This window comes from Schistocerca cancellata, chromosome 2 (assembly GCF_023864275.1).
Source record: "Schistocerca cancellata isolate TAMUIC-IGC-003103 chromosome 2, iqSchCanc2.1, whole genome shotgun sequence".
In the NCBI taxonomy this organism is placed as follows: domain Eukaryota; kingdom Metazoa; phylum Arthropoda; class Insecta; order Orthoptera; family Acrididae; genus Schistocerca; species Schistocerca cancellata.
This window is the reverse complement of record NC_064627.1, coordinates 1105812542-1105818553: the sequence shown is the minus strand read 5'-3', so window position 1 is coordinate 1105818553 and position 6012 is coordinate 1105812542.

The window sequence follows — 6012 nt, the reverse complement described above, 5'->3', positions numbered from 1 at the left end:
AACTACACCTCAAGTGGAGAGCGAACTTTTGCAATATTCCCGCGTCCTTCCGTGTTGCCAGTTAGTACAAATGACCGTTATGTGGTTTTATTTCTGTGATTAGTAAATCGTATGCAATTCATAACGAAGCTAGCTACTAAATATTAATGTGGACGATCAAGGAAATGAAATTTGTGAACAGGGTTTAATCAACCTCCAAGAAATGAGCATACTTATCCAGCGTGGAGCAGCTCTGGTTACGACAAAATCACGAACCAACTCCTTCCGTAGTTTGGTGCTTCATTGAATCCTAGTTTTGTATCCCTAAGGCCTCGATACGATCCACACTTAAGGCAACAATTTTTAACAAGAACGAACAGCCGCTCTTCAGCTCTGGTAACGCCAGTTAAACTATGTGGGATTGTAGCGCGGTTCGAAATTCACGTTAAACATGATGTCTCTTGGCGACCTACTGGAGGAGAGTCGTTGTAGGATGGACAGTGAAAGAGGTGGAAGTCACAGCAAGTAGAAACTCTGTCTGCAGGAGGCTTTCATAGACCAGAAATTTTCTTTTATTAACTAACCAAACGTCATATAAGGTCATAGGGAACTTATTTCTTATTGTATTAGAACATGAGATCGTGAAAATATTGGTGCTGGACTGGGTTTCAAACTCAGATCACACCTTTCGCCGGATTTGATCCCTTTCGGGCGTTACAGTTCCATCGTTTCGTTTTTTCCCCAAGACCGAAAACACCTGAAGGTGTCCACGAAAGGTGCGCGTCTGAGTTCGAATCCTGGTCAGGCACAACAATTTTCATCCGTGTCCGTTCAGGTTGTAACATGCGTACACCAAACTCACATTAATTATGATTTTTTAACGTCCATCCGTGTGTTGTCAGCGCTAACGACTGGTGCTAGTCTCGGCTCCCAGGCGGACACAAAACTTTTCATCATATCATTTCAAGTTCAAACATGCAACTCCCAATTACTGGTGAAAAAGAATTCGATAGTTAACATCTGTAAGTGAGTTATCAACAATGCTGACATGTGCAGGATTCGAACCCCAGTCAGCACAGAGCTTTTCATCATTTCATTTCAAGGTCAGACTTGCCATTCCTTGTTACTGGTGGAAAAGTATTCGATAGTTAACGTCTCCACCCGTGCAGCCTACAGTGATGATGTGTGCAGGGTTCGAATCACAGTCAGCACAGAACTATTCGTCACGTTGTTTCCAGTTCAGATTTGTGCTCATCCACCACTGGTGAAATATACATATTTTAACGTCTATTCGTGGCTAGAAAGTGACGATGATAGATGCCGGTTTCGAATCTTCGGAAGGCAAAACTTTTTTGTCTCGTCATTTCAAATTCAATGATCTAACTCCTGGTGAAAATTTTCGATATATAACATTTGACTGTGCTTATTTAACAGTCTGATTAGGTGTTGAGTCCGAACTACCGTCCAACACAAAAATTCACGCCTTCTCGTTTCAAAATAAATATGCAGAAACTTCGATACCTTTGATTGAAAACCTATTTAAGATCTTTCGTGGTTAGATAATGGGGAGAATAGTTGCTGGATTGGAGTCCTGGATCCCGGCCCAGTACAAAAATTTTCGTCATCTTATATGAAAGTTGAAACTTGTCTTGTGAAATGTCTTTTGTTGCAATAAATTTGAGTTTTTAAGCGATAAAGACTGTGTCAATTTTAACAAGATATTTACTGATATTTGCATTATCGCAGTACTCATTTTCTTCTGGTCTAATAGCCGTAGACAGCATCATCATCATTCATCTGGCATATACATGCAGTACATTTGTAATATGTAATGAATGTCGTTGCTTAAATGACTTAGCGGCCCTTAACTTATATTTCAAAAAAAGCGGACTGAAGTCCAATACCAGTAAGAGCGAGGTTTGTGCGTTTCGCCTTAACAACAAACAAGCTAACACTGAGCTCAAGGTGCTATTCGATGGTAATATCCTCCGTCACAACAAATACTCTAAGTATCTTGGCATCACACTCGACCGCACTCTATCTTATAAAAATCATCTGTGGAACGTTGAACAAGTAGTACCAAAATAAGAGATCTCTGGAACAAAAACTGCCAACACTTCGGAAATTACCGTGAACAGAAATAGTTCTAGAAATATTACTATCAACTGTGGATGTCGAACTTGACAGGAAACGGTGAGTCAAACGTCAGCCTGCTTAGCTGAGTAATACGGAACGTTTACCTCCCAACGTCGGTACGCTCAACATGGTATGTGGTGGTAAATAGGAAGTTCGCAACGAATCAACGGCGGCACGCGATTCATTTGGCAGACACTCCACTATGTTTAGGCTGCGCAACGGAGGACACTGATGAACATCGTTTAGCATGTAGTGGGACGGCTCCAGTGTGGCACTTGGCACAACAGATATTGGCGTTCCTGTTACACTCCGTCCCTCACACAATTTCATCAGACACCCTTTTGTTCACCCAAGAATATTGTTTTCCGGTCCAAAAAACCAATGGAGTGACACGGGTACGGGGAATGGTGGTGGACTACGTGTATAACGAATCGGAAAAGGACAAAATTGATTTTTGGCATTTTCTCCTGGATGGACACACGAAGCTGCAACAGCATAAGAAATATGGGCAAGACTTCACTAATTACTTGCGACTTACATTTACCGACCCGTCGGCCAGATGGGGTGTGACGGGTGAGAGATGAGATAGACGAAGAAGCCGAGATAGACATCGATCACACTTACGGACCCTTAGTTAATTTCGAGAAGACGACCCAGTCTTATACCAACGTCTGGAGAACGAGTCGATAGATGGCTCTCTTGCTCTATCGAACGTCGGGTCGTGAGCAGGTGTCGCCCCCGACACGAATTTCATTTCATTGCTACAGGAGCATGTTTCTTTTACATTTGTACTATCCGCAATGCCTTCATGTCTTTCATTTCGACATTTTCTGTTTTATTCATTTCCTTAATTACTTAATTTCCTAATTAGGCACTATTTGTCAACATATGGACATTGTAGACACTATTTATGCGGTAGTACAACAAAATGTATGTCAGCAAAGGTGGTAAGCCTGACATTGGAAATTTAAAAAAAAAATGGATAGAGTGTGTGATATGTAAGCAGGAGATCCCGGGTTCAAGTCAAAAAAAAAAAAAAAAAAAAAAATGGTAGAGCACTTGCCCGCGAAAGGCAAAGGTCCCGAGTTCGAGTCTCGGTCAGAAAAAAAACAAACGAAAAAAAAAAGGTGGTAGAGCACTTGCCCGCGAAAGGCAAAGGTCCCGAGTTCGAGTCTAAAAAAAAAAAAAGTGGTAACGTGCTTGCCTCCCAAGCAGCGGGCCCGGGTTCGATTCCCGGCCGGGTTGGAGATTTTCTCTGCCCGTGGACTGGGTACTGTGCTGTCCTTATTATCTTTCTATCTTCATCACCGGCACGCAAGTAGCCCAATGTGGCACCGACTGAAATAAGGCTCGCACTCGGCGGCCTAACTCGCCCGGATGGGGGTCAAATTAAACAGAATCCACACTGGATGTGGTCGGTGCTCTTACTCTGTAAGTGGGGTATTGTGGAGTCTACGAGCTGTGAATGTGGTGCACTAAAACAAATTATCTGGCATATAAGAGAGGAGTACGTCCTGCAGTGCTATACCTGAATGCCAGTGCCACAGCCGTGGAATGGCTTAGGAACCTAGATATTAATATTTAGGAAGTCCAATAAAAATCTCTCTGCCAAGACGCTCTAGCACGTGCAGTATTTTGCTGCGGACGCGAGTTAGATCTACACCCCCGCACGGAGGAGCTTTCTCTAGTCTCCTGTAGTAACAATTTTGTACCGCCAAACGACTGTACCGAAAAGAGCTTTAGTACCTGCGAGACACTTTATGTGGTTACATATAAATCAGTAGAAGCCGACCTCGGGGAGGATCAGTTTGAGTCGAGGGACATGAAAGGGTAGCAGTGGTTGGGAAGGGAGTGAGGGTTGTAGCCTCTCCACGATGTTATTCAATCTGTATATTGAGCAAGCAGTAAAGGAAACAAAAGAAAAATTCGGAGTAGGTATTAAAATCCATGGAGAAGAAATAAAAACCTTGAGGTTTGCCGATGACATTGTAATTCTGTCAGAGACAGCAAAGGACCTGGAAGAGCAGTTGAACAGATTGCACAGTGTAGTGAAAGGAGGCTATAAGATGAACATCAACAAAAGCAAAACGAGGATAATGGAATGTAGTCAAATTAAGTCGGTGATGCTGAGGGAATTAGATTAGGAAATGAGACACTTAAAGTACTAACGGAGTTTTGCTATTTGTGGAGTAAAATAACTGATGATGGTCGAAGTAGAGAGGATATAAAATGTAGATTTGTAATGGCAAGGAAAGCGTTTCTGAAGAAGAGAAATTTGTTAACATCGAGTATAGATTTAAGTGTCAGGAAGTCATTTCTGAAAGTATTTTTATGGAGTGTAGCCATGTATGGAAGTGAAACATGGACGGTAAATAGTTTGGACAAGAAGAGAATAGAAGCTTTCGAAATGTGGTGCTACAGAAGAATGCTGAAGATTAGATGGGTAGATCACATAACTAATGAGGAAGTATTGAATAGGATTGGGGAGAAGAGAAGTTTGTGGCACAACTTGACCAGAAGAAGGGATCGATTGGTAGGACATGTTCTGAGGCATCAAGGGATCACCAATTTAGCATTGGAGGGCAGCGTGGAGGGTAAAATCGTAGGGGGGGACCAAGAGATGAATACACTAAGCAGATTCAGAAGGATGTAGGTTGCAGTAGGTACTGGGAGATGAAGAAGCTTGCACAGGATAGAGTAGCATGGAGAGCTGCATCAAACCAGTCTCAGGACTGAAGACTACAACAACAACAACACATAAATCAGGTGGAAAGCCATCCAAATCGTTAGGATAATTTCGAACATGGTAGTACATATTGATCTCTTGGGACGAAAGACTGGATCCCCGTCTTACACTGCTTTTAATCCGAGCACTTCTCTCTTCGTCTTCCATCCACACTGTTCCCGGGTCAAGAGGAATGTACGGTACGTGCCTTCGAATTTGTGCGAATGGCGAAGTGTTAATGGCTGCTGACACGTCACGTCAGGTATGGTACATATAAGGTTTTGCTGTTAGTTGGTGAAGCAAATGAAGTTGAAAGCAAAAAAAAAATAAAACTGTTTGTGGTGACACGCTGATCTGTAGTTAAGCTGGAGGTATAGGTTAGGCTAGAAGGTAAAACTTTGGTTGTGATTTGGCGAAGCCAAACAATGTGATAGTGAAAAAAACCGGTTGTGGTGACAGACTGATCCGTAGCTTTCCCCGAGGTCCAGGTTAGTTTGGAAGGCGACAGCTTGTTTGTGAGTTGATGAAGCCAACGAAAGTGATAGTGAAAAAATCTGGTTGTGGTTACAGACTGATCTGTACCTTAACCTGTTTGACAAAATCTCCTACACCAGGTACAGAAATATGAAACCTGAATTTGGTTGCAATAATTACATGTCTGTTCTTCAAAACTGATAAACAATATTTTATTCAAAATGCCACACAAAAAAAAACACTTCTTCTTTTGAAGCGAACTAGTCAGCGAGCCATTTTAATACACTTCCATACGAATTGGAGCGTTGTTCAACGAGAGCGTGTCCCAGTGATGCAAACAGGTGATAATCGCACGAAGCCAAGTCTGGAGAATAAGCCGCATGCCCTAGTATTTTACCAATTGAACGTCTCCATCGTTCCCTGATCCGTTTTTCTGTGTTTGATGGGGCATTATCATGGAGCAATATGGTTTTTTTCCATATTCCGGTCGTTTTCACGTAATGTTCGATTTTAATCGCTCATCTGCTGTTGATAGCGATCAGTGTTACCGGTTTCACCAGGTTTTGGCAGCTCATAATAGATGACACCCTTCTGATCCCACCAAACACAGAGCATTATCGTCATTCCAAAGCGAATCTGCTGTCGTCCTGACGTCTCATTTCATTCTGCACGGGTGATAATCTAAGGGCCATTCGACA